At 41.5% G+C, this 18213-nt stretch overlaps 1 protein-coding gene across 1 annotated transcript in view; it reads left to right on the forward strand.

Moving 5' to 3' along the window:
- Positions 1–18213, forward strand: part of LOC124274666 (synaptophysin-like) — a 134575-nt gene that overhangs the window by 84922 nt on the left and 31440 nt on the right. The gene's annotated exons all lie outside the window — the stretch shown is intronic.

Consider the following 18213-nt stretch of genomic DNA (forward strand, 5'->3'; position numbering starts at 1 on the left):
TGATTGTAGTAGCATTGTTCCCTCAAAGCCATCTTTATGTGTTGATTGTATCAACATTCTTCCCTCAAAACCATCTTTTTGTGTTGATTGTGTTGATTGTATTGTATCAGCATTGTTCCCTCAAAGCCATCTTGTGTGTTGATTGTAGTAGCATTGTTCCCTCAAAGCCATCTTACGTGTTGATTGTATTAGCATTGTTCCCTCAAAGCCATCTTTTGTGTTGATTGTAGTAGCATTGTTCCCTCAAAGCCATCTTGTGTGTTGATTGTATCAGCATTGTTCCCTCAAAGCCATCTTGTGTGTTGATTGTAGTAGCATTGTTCCCTCAAAGCCATCTTGTGTGTTGATTGTATCAGCATTGTTCCCTCAAAGCCATCTTTTGTGTTGATTGTAGTAGCATTGTTCCCTCAAAGCCATCTTACGTGTTGATTGTATCAACATTCTTCCCTCAAAACCATCTTTTGTGTTGATTTTATCAGCATTGTTCCCTCAAAGCCGTCTTATGTGTTGATTGTATCAGCATTGTTCCCTCAAAGCCATCATTGTTCCCTCAAAGCCATCTTATGTGTTGATTGTATTAGCATTGTTCCCTCAAAGCCATCTTTGTGTGTTGATTGTAGTAGCATTGTTCCCTCAAAGCCATCTTGTGTGTTGATTGTAGTAGCATTGTTCCCTCAAAGCCATCTTGTGTGTTGATTGTAGTAGCATTGTTCCCTCAAAGCCATCTTTTGTGTTGATTGTATCAGCATTGTTCCCTCAAAGCCATCTTTTGTGTTGATTGTATCAGCATTGTTCCCTCAAAGCCATCTTATGTGTTGATTGTAGTAGCATTGTTCCCTTTTGTGTTGATTGTATCAACATTCTTCCCTCAAAACCATCATCTTTTGATTGTATCAACATTTTCCCTCAAAGCATTGTTCAGCCCTCAAAGCCGTCTTATGTGTTGATTGTATCAGCATTGTTCCCTCAAAGCCATCTTACGTGTTGATTGTATTAGCATTGTTCCCTCAAAGCCGTCTTACGTGTTGATTGTAGTAGCATTGTTCCCTCAAAGCCGTCTTACGTGTTGATTGTAGTAGCATTGTTCCCTCAAAGCCGTCTTACGTGTTGATTGTATCATCATTGTTCTCTCAAAACCATCTTTTGTGTTGATTTTATCAGCATTGTTTTCACCTGAAGGATGTACCTCCATATTGAAGGATAGATATCATGAGACGGATGACTTGGAATGAAGAATCACACATAGCTCAGATCCTGTTTATTTTGTGTGCATTTGGCACATGTTTACTTCAGAGAATCCACAGACATGTTGTCATACAACTGAAATGCTGTTTGATGCCGAGTTAAGCCTGCTCGCTCGCTCACTCACTCGCTCGCTCGCACCCACCCTTCTCACCCACCCAACACACCCCATGTATCCCACCCATCCTTCTCACCCACCCAATACATCCAATGTATCCCACCCATCCTTCTCACCCACCCAACACACCCCATGTATCCCACCCATCCTTCTCACCCACCCAACACACCCCATGTCTCCCACCCATCCTTCTCACCCACCCAACACACCCCATGTATCCCACCCATCCTTCTCACCCACCCATCCTTCTCACCCACCCAACACACCCCATGTCTCCCACCCATCCTTCTCACCCACCCAACACACCCCATGTCTCCCACCCATCCTTCTCACCCACCCAACACACCCCATGTCTCCCACCCATCCTTCTCACCCACCCAACACACCCCATGTCTCCCACCCATCCTTCTTCTCACCCACCCAACACACCCCATGTCTCCCACCCATCCTTCTCACCCACCCAACACACCCCATGTCTCCCACCCATCCTTCTCACCCACCCAACACACCCCATGTATCCCACCCATCCTTCTCACCCACCCAACATACCCCATGTCTCCCATCCACCCTTCCCAACCCTTTTCCCCCACCCAACACACCCCATGTCTCCCATCCACCCTTTTTGCTCAACCACCCGACACCTGTACAATACTGATCCAGTTTTATTCTGCACAATGTGTTGTCTTTGTGAAGGAAACTACAGTTAGATGCTGTCTTGTTGGACCATCTAAACTTTGAAAGGCTATGTTGTGCTGCTTGTGTGGATTCTCTTGGGAAACATGGCTGCATGGGGTAGGAAATGTGTTCATGGCCCGGCTCAGATACATTCGTATTTCTCACAAACAGAGATCGTAATATGAAGTCCCTTCTAGCCCTGGCTCCATGCGATATCCTGTACTTTACATACAGTCCTACCACATCAATAGTTAGTGGCATTTATTGGCCACACGACAGAGAGAGGGGTGATTACTGACTGTCTGTGGAGAAATTAAGATCTCACCAGTGGTCTTCATTATGAAATTTCTTCTGTGTATTCCGACTATGCTACAGACCATTAGACCCTTGTTTGGACTCTATAAGCCACACGTCAGAATAAAAGAATTGAAGGCCAGTGTTATAGTACAAATTAGGCCCTTGTGACATGAATTCCTGGTTTACAACTTTAAGACGTTTTGTGTATTTCAACAATATCCAAGATTTCTTTGGTGGGGCAACCGCCTCCCGGAGAGCGGATGGTCGCGGGTTCGATCCCCGACCGCGTCATACCTAAAGACGTTAAAATATGGTACTTGTTGGTCCCTGCCTGGCGCTCGGCATTAATGGGTACAACAAAGACTGGTCGGCTCGGAGTCAGTATAATGTGTCTGAGTGGGGTATTCATGCTTCACTGCGGCATGGTATCTCAGTGGGCTAGCACTATAAAACCAGCTTCAGTCTGGGCTAGTACAAGCAGCCGCACATACACATACACACGCATGCACGTTGTCATGTGAGCGAAATATTCTCAAGCATGACGTAAAACCCAATTTCACCTCACCTCTTTGGTGGGAGACAGCCAGCCCGTCAGTTACTTCCCAATGGTTGTCTTCAGTTGGTATTCTAGGAATGGCGTCACATTCGCTAGCGACCAATATGTGGAAACCCCTGGGAAATCCCTGGCATAATACAGGATTATCATAGATGATGTATAGATTCATTCACCTTGAAACTTGTGCCTTGTCTGCATAGAAAAGTTGGTATATGAATACACTTTGTAACCATAGTAACTTAATCAATGCAGTCCATGTTTTGTAACATCATGCTTTTTTGATACCAGTTTTGGTTGTAACTTAACAATGAAATATTAAAGTATATGATTATGAAACATTAATATAAGGTAACTGAAATATTAATGTATAGTATTATGATATAATGATGTCAGATATCTATGAAATATACAAATATCATGTCCAAATGTGGGTCGTCATGACATTGGCATTTTGCTCATGCTATCGACCACTGGATGCCTGGCCTAGACTTGTGTTTAGGACTTTCATGATCTAGCTGGAATTAAGTGTTTACTGAGCCACTCAGACAACCATTTCTTTAATACTACCACTTCTATCAACCACTGGTTGCCTGGCCTAGACTTGTGTTTAGAACCTTCATGGTCTAGCTGGAATAGTGTTCTGGAGATTCCATTAAATATTAATGTAAGATAACTATCTATCCTTGGGCTTTGCTACATCCAACATGCTGCTGAAACAATGATAGTTAACCATGACTTGTGTGCGTAATCTCTCCCTCTCCAGAGATGCTAAATACAAGCTTGAAGTATCCAGAACAGATCTGTTTACCATTCCAAGTGGTGCCTGTAGTCCCGGAAACGGTATCTGTTCTCTAGAGTGGTTTACACAGAGTGTGACTGCAACACATCCCTACAAAAGTACACAGCCAGGAGTTGTTGTGTTCGCTGTTAACTGTTCAGATTGGTGTCTGTTGTCCCCGGAAACGGCATCAAGTATGCAGCATTGTCCTGGAACTGGAAAAGGCTGCCCGGTACAAGCACAGGTGTAATTAAGGAAGCACGTATTGACAGGTTAGATAATGGTGTCAATAAAAGCTTGCTTAATGTTCTGTGGTGCTTAGTGTGTTCGGAGGAACGCCGGTGATTAATTTTCTCTTTCATGATGAATTGAGCCAACATGTTAATGATTTCCGTTCCAGCACTGGGATCAGTTCAAGCAACACTTAATGCCTCTCAACAGTCCATTAAGTGCATTCAGTCGGTCTCGGCAGAATAATATGTCTTTGAAAATGATTGTACTTTGTGTCACTTGTCGGTTTTATAGGTATAACAGATTCATTTGATTTTTTCATCTTTTCAATTTAATAGATATAACAAAACTATTGACATATAATCAGAAAGTGAATATTGCAGAATAGTGTTGTGACTTCTCGTGTTGTGCCGAAGGAAACGAGTGTAATGGGATCCTTAGTTTAATAAAAGGAAAGGTTCGAGCAGTGTGGTGTGTACATTGATAAAGATTTTCAGTTTTCAATTAGACATGCTTAGGACAATCTAATAAATGCCTTCAGATTTAAATTGGAAGTGTGCACAGGTCAAAGCCCACTAGAGCTTGATAGTGATGAAATTATGAAAGAATGTGCGCCCGTGCGCTGTGATAATCTAATATGCCATGTTCACAGCAGTAATCATCCATAATGTGTTAGCTTTGATGTCAAAGGGCTGGAACAGCAATGACAGCCACACGACAAACAGGATTAAATGAACACAGACACATTATGCCCAACTTGTTTCAATACTGAAGCAATCTTTTTAAACAAGGACACGATTACTGCTGACATTCATCATGATTATCAAACTTCAGGCTTGCATATTTCATTTTTTAATACTTGTTTTTATCTTTTAAAGCTGTTTGTATAATGTATGCCTCCTACGTTCGTATGACATGTACTGTACAAGTAAGTTAACCAGTTACCTGTGATTGACATTCTGTACAAACTTGTTAACCAGTTAACTAGCTAACACTCTATATACTACCTGTGACTGACATACTGTACAATCTTGTTAACCAGTTGTCCATTCAACACTCTATATACTACCTGTGATTGATATGTTACCACAGAACTCGGTCCTGAGACAATCTGGCATTGTTCCCATAAATCAACCACCTACTTATTCCATTAAGTGTAATTCTTTGAAAGGTTTGGAGAATATTTCAGAAAGGTTAAACCATCAGAACTGCATGAGTAGATGGTGAATGTTTAGATTGAGTTGTGAGTAAACCTGGAGCCGATACTGAAACATATTCATGATTACCGTATACCAACTTCCATTTCACGCCAACTTGAATTATCATGTTTTCCTTTACACAAATGTTCTACAGAAAATTACTTACAGGTCCAACATTTAGGATTATCTTGACAATATGTGAAATATAATCAATAGTAATCATGTAAGCAGGCTATCAATTAACACTGACTTGTGTTTTTGATAATATTTACTCTAGACCACATGTGCAAATTTCTTCTGTTGGCCTTGTCTGTTTCGCATGTGTAGAGAAGCGGCATCTGTTACAGGATCGATGCTTCAGGAAGTCTGTGTGTCTGGAGCAACAGGCAGCTGGTTGTCATGCCATCGCCTTCACTGACTCTGTAATACATTGAATGACATAAAACACTGACAGTGTGGCACCATATATAGCCGATTTATCTGAAGAAGCAGAGGTTTTCTCACAACTAGTAGAAATGACCGTCTGTTGTTGTTTAAACAGTCTTGAATATGTAGCACTGAAACTGTTACCATACCTCTACCGATGTTCGGCAATATAATTCCCTCGGGAACAATAGTCCCCATTTACCCAAATAGTATGTACCTGAAACAATTACAAAATACTAAGAAATGCTCTCTAAGAGCCACAAAAATGTACTTTTTTCATGCATTTTATTCATGCTGTGGAAAGCTTTTGCAAAACCCTATTGTTGAAAAGAAAATGTCTGGCTGTCAGGTGCATGTAAACATTATGAAAAAATATAAGATTTGTGTTTCAACTTTCCTCTAGCAAGACAGATTGGAATTGTAGAACAGGTAGATAGTCATTAGGATGTGCAGCCTGTGATTAATTCCAAGTTATTGTTGCCCAGTACATATTCAGCTTCAATGTCACCATATCTCGCACTTGGAGCTCGCAACGAAATAATTATGTGCTCTAGGCTTGTATGTTTTATGAAAGGATTCACAGATTTTAGTTTCTACACTTGAAAGGGAATTTTGTGCAAAAACTGGACATCGTGGATGTATAATTGGAATAACTGACAGAAGGGTTCCAGAGCTTCCTTGATTACAGGAGCATGATGTTGGAATATTTCATACTCATAAAATTAGCAGGTTGAGAAAAATGGCTGTCCTTCCTCGTATCATCTTCAGGTCCATTGAGTGGCACTTTCATTACAAGTAATGTAACTGGATTCCTTTGTGCGACCAGTTCTGGCAAGAATTAGGACATGCTTATCAGTTTTGGCCCAGTCTTAATCTCAACAGAGTTTAATATCGGACTGTCAGCAGGCGCGAAATAGATCAGGCAGTTACAAGTACCTGGTGAAGATTCTTCAGTGAATTCTTTGAACGTGTCTTTAAAGTTGTGGTGAATTCTCCTGGGGTGTTGTGAGACGGAATGTGAGTTTGGCGTCTGCTCGAAAGTCTCATCAAAGCTGTAGAGCAGGTGCACCCTTTAAGAGATGCAGTCATACAACAGCGTCCATGCGACATTCTAGAACTTCACTCGACACTTGAATAATTGAATGAAAGCTGAGATATCACTTTGAAAAGAGATCTTCATAGAATAGCCTGGTACGTTGTTTTATGAAATACTGTTTTTGCTGCCAGTTTCCGATGGCAGGATGTCCTGCTAGAGCGTCGACACTTCAGCACAGATGTTTATGTAATAGTTCTATGGAAAGCATAGATCTGCTTCACACAAATGGTTTCCAGAATATGTGATCCGTCAACTTGAGATCTAAGTTGTTTGATTCTGACTTTTGTGATGATGTTGGTTGCTATACTGTTAAAAGCTCACTCACTCACTTTGGGCAGTGATGTAGCCTTGTGTTCAAAGTGTTCGCTCATCACGCCAAAGACCTGGGTTCGCATAAATCTAAACTCGCTCGCTTGCTCACTCACTCTCACTCACTCACTCACTCACTCACTCACTCACTCACTCACCCACCCACCCACCCACTCACTCACTCACTCACTCACTCACTCACTCACAAATACTTGTATGTGTTCCACCCTGGTATGATATTATTGTCCCCGGTAGACGATGCCTGTGAGAGATACCACATACTGATTATACCTGCAGTAAGCTATGGCTTTGAACTGGTGAACATCATTCATTCACTGAATATTTAACCACTTCAATCATCTAAGCAGGAAGCTCAAGTTCCTCTCTTTAAAGCTACAGGTAGATCAGCACACCCCTTTCTTTCAGTAGAAGCCCTTCCTTCCTTTCGCTGCCATGACAGTGGGATAAAATGTACTTAATCAGTAATTCCAGTACTGAATCCCATACATTAACACTAAGAGTACACACAAGTAGTCAGGAGATTATGTGCTACACTTCACTGTGGTTGTTGTAGATGTTCATACAGCAGATGAAGCTGTAGGAACGACCGACGCTGACGTCGTACTTCATCATCCTGGCAGGCAGCAGATTAGGAAAGTGGCCATCAATAGTCGGTGTATACCTCCATTACGGGCTCCAGCAGGCTTCACATACACGTTAGCAAACCCTTAATTCCCTGTCGTCTTTTCATGCCCAAGTAACCAATACCCCCGGGTTAAGTTAGTAATGAAATATATTTGTTTGACCTTAATACTCCTCTACTGGTTGGGGGCTGCAGAAATTGATTTCTGGACAAACCATCTTCAAGTACATGTTAGGATCTCGGACAATTTGGACAACGAGATCTGGACTCTGTGTTGTGTAGTTGTCTGCAGCAGGAAATATGTCATTAAAACACGTTACAGTAGAATGGGTCATTCACTGCGTTTGGTTGCAGCCTGAAGAGATGATATTCACTACTAATCATCATTTAATGACCGATTGACCTCCATAGCTGACCACTTCAATTTGAGGGGACGGAGAGAGAGTGTCGATAATGATGAACTAGCGAGGGGAAGCCACTGAAGGAAAGTGTTTTAATAGCCAGATTGGTGTACTTGGTTGAGCTTGTGAAACAGATATCATTACAGACTTGAGAACATTTGTTTAAATGTCACCCAGTAATGTTTTTTAAGGCAATTATCTTCCTCGTTGAAGGTATTAATTATTGATATATTGGAGAACAATTGTATGGTGTTGAATTGGTGATAGCATAGACTGTAGGTAATGAATCAAATACTGGCATCGATCTCCCTAATCTGAGTTGAATCCTGGCATGTATATCTAGTGAATACCTGATGAGAAGATGCAAGAACGTAAATAGTCTGGTGGAGAAGGGTCCAAATCTGGTATAAAAGGGTATTCTCTTATGGACCGATGTCATGGGAACCTTTTGAGAAGCAGCAGCCACATTATTAGTTGGCGATGATGGCAATACAATGTCAGCTCACATGGGTCTAAAATATTCATACAGTACAGCAGGTCGTGGTGGTGATGTTCTGATACTGACGGTGATGGACATTGGGTGTGGCTGTTGATGGTTGAAGGTTATGTTGAAATTAAACAGACTGTTTATGGTGGTAGGTATATTGGCTGGTTGTTGAAGGAGGAAGAGGAGGTGGTCAGACAGTTGTTTACAGTGTTAGACATATTGGCTGGTGGTTGATGGTTGAAGGTTATGTTGAAATTAAACAGACAGTTTATGGTGGTAGGTATACTGGCTGGTTGTTGAAGGAGGAAGAGGAGGTGGTCAGACAGTTGTTTATAGTGTTAGACATATTGGCTGGTGGTTGATGGTTGAAGGTTATGTTGAAATTAAACAGACAGTTTATGGTGGTAGGTATACTGGCTGGTTGTTGAAGGAGGAAGAGGAGGTGGTCAGACAGTTGTTTACAGTGTTAGACATATTGGCTGGTGGTTGATGGTTGAAGGTTATGTTGAAATTAAACAGACAGTTTATGGTGGTAGGTATACTGGCTGGTTGTTGAAGGAGGAAGAGGAGGTGGTCAGACAGTTGTTTATAGTGTTAGACATATTGGCTGGTGGTTGATGTTTGTAGAACACTGTCACTTGTCCCATCTGCAGACTCTCCACAACCAAACTGGGCTGAGTATGTGGTTCTAGTTCCATTTGTAATAATAAGCAGTGTTTAGAAAGACAGGAAACATTGTAGGAAGAAAAATGAAAGAAACTGACATTTTAATAGCCTTGTACATGAAGATAAGGAAGACTTGTGACAGTTTCCTTATTATCTTTAACAAAGACCAACCATTTATTGTCACAACTACACAATCTACATAGACTCTCCAGCCTATCTGACTACAGGACACACTGTGTTTAATGGCCGTCTGCACCAAGTTACCACCATGACAGCTTCTGATGTAATCTGTGTTGATCTCAGTTCACAGGTCTATCTGTCTGTCTGTCTGTGTTGATCTCAGTTCCCAGGTCTGTCGGTCTGTCTGTCTGTCTGTCTGTCACATTAAGACAACTGATAATGATTATTTGTTTGAGTGGCATTCTAGAAGTTGGTGGTATAGAGATGATAAAACTTCTTTATTTTCACATTGACGACATTTTGGTATAGATCCTTGTACCGTTTTGAAGCACATGCTTCATACACCAGAAATGGGTTTCACACATTGTACCCAATTGGGGGATCTAACCCTGGTCTTCAGTGAGTGAGCACTTAAACCACTGGGCTGCCCCAACTCCCCATACTCAGTCCCAGAGAGGGATCCATGTTATGCTGCATCAAGGTATACCAGTGGGAACGCACTGTCACCCCAATATGTTCAGGAGGAGACTACCAAGAATTGGGTTGCTGTGATGTGTGGTTGTATCCTCCTACCCCAGGATCAGTGCTCATGCTATCGACCACAGGTTTACAGACCCAGACTGGATTGTTTACAAGATAGCATGTACATATGTCATAGTATTGACTGGCATTATTCCACTTTCCCTCCACCAATAGTACTGACTGTGGCATTATACAACTTTCCCTCCACCAATAGTACTGACTGTGGCATTATACAACTTTCCCTCCACCAATAGTACTGACTGTGGCATTATACAACTTTCCCTCCATCAATAGTACTGACTGTGGCGTTATACAACTTTCCCTCCATCAATAGTACTGACTGTGGCGTTATTCAACTTTCCCTCCACCAATAGTACTGACTGTGGCATTATTCAACTTTCCCTCCACATATAATACTGACCGTGGCATTATACAACTTTCCCTCCATCAATAGTACTGACTGTGACGTTATTCAACTTTCCCTCCACCAATAGTACTGACTGTGGCATTATTCAACTTTCCCTCCACATATAATACTGACTGTGGCATTATACAACTTTCCCTCCATCAGTAGTACTGACTGTGGCGTTATACAACTTTCCCTCCACCAATAGTACTGACTGTGGCATTATTCAACTTTCCCTCCACATATAATACTGACTGTGGCATTATACAACTTTCCTCCATCAATAGTACTGACTGTATGCGTTATTCAACTTTCCTCCACCAATAGTACTGACTGTGGCATTATTCAACTTTCCCTCCACATATAATACTGACTGTGGCATTATACAACTTTCCCTCCATCAATAGTACTGACTGTGGCGTTATTCAACTTTCCCTCCACCAATAGTACTGACTGTGGCATTATTCAACTTTCCCTCCACATATAATACTGACTGTGGCATTATACAACTTTCCCTCCATCAATAGTACTGACTGTGGCATTATTCAACTTTCCCTCCACATATAATACTGACTGTGGCATTATTCAACTTTCCCTCAACCTTCTGGCGTGTGACTTGACCAATAACTCCATGATCTAGATTCACGGAACTGTAAGGTTTTATAACATGTGTATCAAACTCATGAGGAGGTCGGAGCTGACACCTACATCAGTTCAACTGTCAGACAGGCTGTGACGATGAGTCCCTCCACTACAGATAGTCTATACATCATCTGATATCAGTGGTTCTGCCCGGAGATATGTCTGGCTCTACACCATAGGCACCAGGTGGCCCTGACAGAAGCAATTGTTCACCCAACTATTAAACTGATTGATGACTAAATGCATGTTTGTATTGATGACCTTGAATGGGTCGGGTTCTACACAGATAAGCTTTGGAATTTCAGGTTACTGTTATACAAGATAGTTCATTGTCACATTGAAATTGTGTTGTTTGATTTTCCCAGTGTTGTCGATGTGAAGTCAATATGCTTTGTGCAATGTCTGGCCTATGTTCTTCATACACGCTCAAGCAGCTATGGCAGTATAGAGAACACATTGGTCTTATCTGTCACTTGACAGATGGGATTTTCTTTCATTCAACTGGATTCATCAGAAATTTATTTCAGCTTTCTTCCTGATGTATAAAAATCCAAATTAATCCCACCACTCTCATGGTAGAAATCTATCGCAACTTTAATCACTGTGAGAAGAATGTCTGTTTTTATCAGGTTCAAATGATAGATTGAAACAGTGAGCTTCAGAATTGTTTTTATTGTTTTAATGGCTTTTATGGATTTGTTTAGTGTTGTGACATCGTAACTGAAGTAAAGCGTTTGTTGAACTAGATATTCTGTTTTTAGATAGAACTGAGACAAAGGGTCTGTGAGTCAACGAGGTGATTGACTGTTTCTCGTAACAAAAAGATGGGGGTTTCAACTTCAAAACGAAACAGTTTCCCTGTCAGCCTGGTATTTTATGGCCAATGAAATTCATTTGTTACATTGCCAACATAGAGGTCTCGAAGGAATGTAGTCGAAATGCAGCTGTCAGGGGGTGAATCATGGTGATGGTGGTTATCTCATAAGTGAGTGAGTTAAGTTTTACGTTGCACCCAGCAATATTCCAGCTATATGGCAGCGATCTGTAAATAATCAAGTCTGGACCAGACAATCCAGTGATCAACAGCATGAGCATCAATCTATGCAACTGGATACGATGAGATTTGTCAGCCAAGTCAGTGAGCCTGACCACCCAATCCCGTTAGTCGCCTCTTACGACAAGCATGGGTTACTGAAGATCAATTCTAACCTGAATCTTCATGGGTAGCCCCATTGGTGGTGGTGTTGAATATCGGTCAGCTAACATGTATCAGTGGGTTGAATCGTAGTGTTGGTGGTGGTGGTGGTTAGCTCAACTGGTAGTAGATATGTCAGACTACCTGCATTAGCATCAGTAGGAAAGAGAGACCAGTGTTGACTGTTGATATAATAGACAGGCTCCACAGCTAAAGTACTGTCGGAAATAGAAAGAAAAAAAACATTTTCACATTTATATCTACAATTTAGGTAGTTAATATGTGAAAGTGTGAAATATCTGTTAAACAAAGTTCGGCCAAACTACAGCCTCAGTGGTAGGGAGATAGGAAACGTAAAAGAAGCATTTTACTGAGGAGAGATTAGTGCAGAAAGAGCAATGCGGGTTTTTTCTAAGTCCAATGCGACTTATTCAGAACAGACCATGGCTTTATGCAAATTAGTGTGCGATGATATTGTATTACAAAGGACACTTTTTAAATGATCATTTTGAAATTAGACTTAGCTTCATTATAAACGATAGCAGACATAAAAAATAATAACTTTAATTCTGAAACTATTAAGGATGTAGCTACCGTAGCGTCTCACTATCACTATAAAAAGAAACAGGTAGGAGGGGTCGTCTCAAAAGCAAAACCATGAGGTGTCGCAGACGATGGTTGGGTTCAGGCTGGGGAACTGAGATATTAGCTAGGATAAGATAATTAATAGCGACATATTCAATACACATGAAAAAACATAAAATATATGTGAGATGACCCCTTGTGCCTGTGGGCAGCACGTGCATTTCATGCCATGTGAGTTGACAGTCTGTCGTCATACCTGGCTGAGTGACCTAATTGCCATCTATAGTCTGATCTATTGTTTTCAGCAGCTATTCTGTATTTTTTTGTAAGTTTTGCCAGATTTTACGAGTAAACATGCTTTTCTGGATATCCTATTGAGCATCCCCTTGAACGCCCAGTTAGGCTGATGTGGGTTATTTCGACATATGCTATTTGCAATTGTGTCAATTTTAGTGATACAGAATAAAAGCCTAAAAACAGGGTTTTTTTCTATTTCGACAGTACTTTAGTTAAAATACATGTATACACATATTTTCTCAGCTTGAAGACGCATGTCATGTCGATAGGAGATTGCAGCATTGCCGTTACCCGATATAAAACTTTAATGCATCTATATAGCCCAAGAGAATATAATGCTCCATCTTTGAATAAGAGAATCTTTGATTGATTTCTAGCAGAAATTGAATAGCCTCAACTTAAAAAAACAACTAACAGCCAAGTTTAACTTTATATTGCTTCTTGGACAAGAAAATGGTTCATATTTCATTTGTTTTGATGTAAGTCAAAAGCTGGTTTCATGTGAATTTGTGGTATCATTGGTGATTGAAACATGGACAATTTATGAAACAGGAGATGTGTTTTACTTTGGTTAACCTGTCACATGGACTTGGTGTTACACAAGACAGAATTACACAGAATTGGTCTGTTTATCCTTCTCCGCAGTAGCAACAATGGCCGACACTCCTGGCGTGGATCATCTTGAGGATGTCGCCTTGTTTGACAAGGGGTCATAGTAGTCTGTTTATCCTCCTCGCAGTAACAACAATGGCCGACACTCCTGGCGTGGGTCATCTTGAGGATGTCGCCGTGTTTGACAAGGGGTCATAGTGGTCTGTTTATCCTCCTCGCAGTAGCAACAATGGCCGACACTCCCTTCGTGGATCATCTTGAGGATGTCACTGTGTTTGACAAGGGGTCATAGTGGTCTGTTTATCCTCCTCGCAGTAGCAACAATGGCCGACACTCCCTTCGTGGATCATCTTGAGGATGTCACTGTGTTTGACAAGGGTCATAGTGGTCTGTTTATCCTCCTCGCAGTAGCAACAATGGCCGACACTCCTGTAGGACACTCGCCCTTCGTGGATCATCTTGAGGATGTCACTGTGTTTGACAAGGGGTCATAGTAGTCTGTTTATCCTCCTCGCAGTAACAACAATGGCCGACACTCCTGGCGTGGGTCATCTTGAGGATGTCGCCTTGTTTGACAAGGGGTCATAGTGGTCTGTTTATCCTCCTCGGGTCATAGTAGCAACAATGGCGAGTAGCAACAATGGCCGACACTCCTGGCGTGGATCATCTTGAGGATGTCACTGTGTTTGACAAGGGGTCATAGTAGTCTGTTTATCCTCCTCGCAGTAGCAACAATGGCCGACACTCCTGGCGTGGATCATCTTGAGGATGTCGCCGTGTTTGACAAGGGGTCATAGTAGTCTGTTTATCCTCCTCGCAGTAGCAACAATGGCCGACACTCCTGGCGTGGATCATCTTGAGGATGTCGCCGTGTTTGACAAGGGGTCATAGTAGTCTGTTTATCCTCCTCGCAGTAGCAACAATGGCCGCACGACACTCCTGGCGTGGATCATCTTGAGGATGTCGCCGTGTTTGACAAGGGGTCATAGTAGTCTGTTTATCCTCCTCGCAGTAACAACAATGGCCGACACTCCTGGCGTGGATCATCTTGAGGATGTCGCCGTGTTTGACAAGGGGTCATAGTAGTCTGTTTATCCTTCTCCGCAGTAGCAACAATGGACACTCCTGGCGTGGGTCATCTTGAGGATGTGGCAGTGTTTGACAAGGGGTCATAGTAGTCTGTTTATCTCCGCGAAGTAGCAACAATGGCCGACACTCGCCTTCGTGGATCATCTTGAGGAAGCCGGTTTGACAAGGGGTCATAGTAGTCTGTTTATCCTCCTCAGTAGCAACAATGGCCGACACTCCTGGCGGATCATCTTGAGGATGTCGCCGTGTTTGACAAGGGGTCATAGTAGTCTGTTTATCCTCCTCGCAGTAGCAACAATGGCCGACACTCCCTTCGTGGATCATCTTGAGGATGTGGCAGTGTTTGACAAGGGGTCATAGTAGTCTGTTTATCCTCCTCGCAGTAGCAACAATGGCCGACACTCCTGGCGTGGATCATCTTGAGGATGTGGCAGTGTTTGACAAGGGGTCATAGTAGTCTGTTTATCCTCCTCGCAGTAACAACAATGGCCACCACTCCTGGCGTGGGTCATCTTGAGGATGTCGCCGTGTTTGACAAGGGGTTCCACAGTGGTCTGTTTATCCTCATCGCAGTAACAACAATGGCCCCCACTCCTGGTGTGGGTCATCTTGGGGATGTCAGTGTTTGACAAGGGGTTCCATAGTGGTCTGGGTCATCTAGAAGATATCGCTCATGCTGTGTTCATGCTGTCGACCACTAGTTTTGTTGTCCCTGAACTGTTTCCATACCATAGTGATAGCGCAGGAACATAACTAACTGACATTCAACCTTACACTCTGGATTTACTAATTTTGTTTATGAATGCAAGTCTTGCAAGGACCTCTCATGTAATTCAGATGAATCACAAAGATTAACACTCATGAGCACAAAGTGTACAGGCTTTCTACAATGTATGCTAAAGTAAGAACATAGAAATTACAACTTTAACTGCTTTAGTGGAAAGGGAGACCTGTTTGGGTCTGTAGAACTGACTCGATAGTAATGATGGTATCAGGTGTGGTGGAACATTTCATCTGAACATGGAGACATTTCACAGTGGCTATTCTGGCAGACTCAATTAAGATTTATGCCTCCATCAAGTCTGAGGCGTTCCTTAGACGTATACATCACACGGTGATCCGACAGTGAAGTCCTCCTGAATACATTTAGCTGAAGCAGTGATGGGTATGCTGTCTGTGTCTTACTTATTAACTTTCCAGCATCCTGTGATTACTCTCTGAAATTAGTTTCCTTGAAATAATCTTTTTATAGTCATGATCTTTTTGTTTTGCAATACTGCTAGCATGGACCTTGCAGGTTTTTATTGTTCATAAAAATCATTCTAGTTTTGTAATGTGTTGAAGTCAGTATGACAACTGTTTATATAGGATGCGTGATCTCAGTGGAAGTGTTCGTTGTTCAGAGGTTTTAAAGGGCAAGTTTACACGAAAATTAACCTTTTTGTCTTCCACTTTTTCATCACAAGAAATGTTTGTCAAGTAGTTTTATAGCCCAAACAATACAGATATCAGAAGTAACTCATTTAATTTTTGCGTTATGTCGATTCAAAGTTTCCACATTAACCGAATGTTCTATGTCCACAATGAACACACCATGGCTTATGTCCCTTGGAAATGACGTCATTGGTGCCCAAATGACAAACGAATGACGTCGTTAGACCTTAGACCCATTTCGCGTGGTGCAGGCATAGGTGTAGTTCTAGTGTCTCGATGCGCAGGCTACTGTTTTAATCCAGCTGTTGCCTGGCCGTCAGCTAGCTATGTTGTCAGTTCCACACTGTTACATTAAGTGTTACCACGTAACCAAATTGTATAACATTCAATCTGATTCGATCGTCTTTCCAACCAACAGTCCCCTTTTCACCAAAACTAAACGGTATGTGCACTACATCGATGAATGTTTCTACGTTTCTTACATTCCTACACAAATCGTACAATATATGTCCCTCTTCTTCTACCTTCACTTTGATGTCGAAACCATGTCCAAATACATCACAAAGATACAATTGGCAGTTTTGAGTTTTGTTTCGTTTTTCGATGATGTCATCCACACATTGTTGGGCGTATCTACTGATTGTTACATGCATCATAAATCTCGCCAGTTTTGACACATTACTAAATTACAATTCATGGCGTTTTGCGTAATTTATAGTATGTCTTGCTTTAAATGTCGAATTTTACTGGGAGAATCAGTTGTTGTTTGTTTGTTTTTTAAAATCCTGTATAATTGTGACCACCGGTATCTCTTTGATGGAATCACTAATTCTGAAACATCATCGATGAACCGAGAATCGCTTTGAATATTTTGGAAAATACGCAAACACAAACGTGGAAGTGAACTTTCAGACAGTATTTATAAAATTACGTCACACGCATGTAAAATGACACATGGTCTTTGTCACCAAAACCAAGTGCCTCAGTGAAATCTAGCAAAATATATTAAGTGTCGCGCTGTGAAAGTACCACTCATTTGTATGTTAACAAAGCCCATCTCAGATTTTAAACTGCTCGTCGTTTTTCTCATACTATGAGTGATCCGTTCGTGTACTCGTTGCGAACACTTGCTCATAAGTTTTAGAACATGCATTGGAAGAGCATCGTAGCAATAGATAGTTGAATCAAAATAGGTGTATTCAAATTATTTCCACGATTCAACACAAAATATCATAGATCTAGTTTCCGTAAGCGTGGCGCCATGACTGACGCAAACTGACACACAACGATGATGACACTTCTCCCCATGTCTGACTATTGCCCTTGATCACAAAGAAAACAAAACGAAAATAACAACCATCAGATTACCAGAACATATCGGACTACTTACATGTCACATTTATGCATATAACGTTGCATGAAACAACAAAAGTTTCCTTCCAAAAATCCTGCGTAGTCGTGACAGTGAACACGCCATTTTGAGAATGTCGCTTCCCGATAGTGATGTCATACGTACGTCAATATTGTTATACATATTTGATATTTCCATTGAGGTGAGGTTATAAATGAAGATACATACGATCATTTCTATCTTGCTGCATACACTGTCACTTCTAATGCTTCTTTCGTATTTTACATCTGTGTTTTCGCCTGATTAATGTCAGTATTTACATCTTTTGGCTTTGTGACCAGACAGGAGACCAGTCAAGTCAGCTGGCACCAGTTACGTCATAATCAAAGGGCTGTAACTCTGGCCTGTTTAGCTCGGCAAACAGAGGCCTCATAATGGCATAACATTTCAGCACGGGTTATACATTCTTTGTAAGAAAAATGAGTGTATATTTTCAAACATTGATATTAAGTAATTAAAAACTTCCATTTTTGTTCACATAAGAAAAAACGGTTCAGTTCAGGGTATATGGAGAGGTCTCAGATCATTCTCATTCTTCAATGATGTCTGCTGTCTTATGCCAGACTCCGCAATATTCCGGCTGTCGGCCCTGACCTTGACGTCTTACAGTACACAGCGTGCCAGTACCTGGTGTTCATAAATTCCCCAGCAAAGGTTTCTCGGAGGTTTTTAATCTTTTTATTACAAATTTAAATACTTTGAAGTTCTCGTCTTCT

This window comes from Haliotis rubra, unplaced genomic scaffold (genome assembly GCF_003918875.1).
Source record: "Haliotis rubra isolate DU_JTF1 unplaced genomic scaffold, ASM391887v1 Scf193, whole genome shotgun sequence".
NCBI lineage: Eukaryota > Metazoa > Mollusca > Gastropoda > Lepetellida > Haliotidae > Haliotis > Haliotis rubra.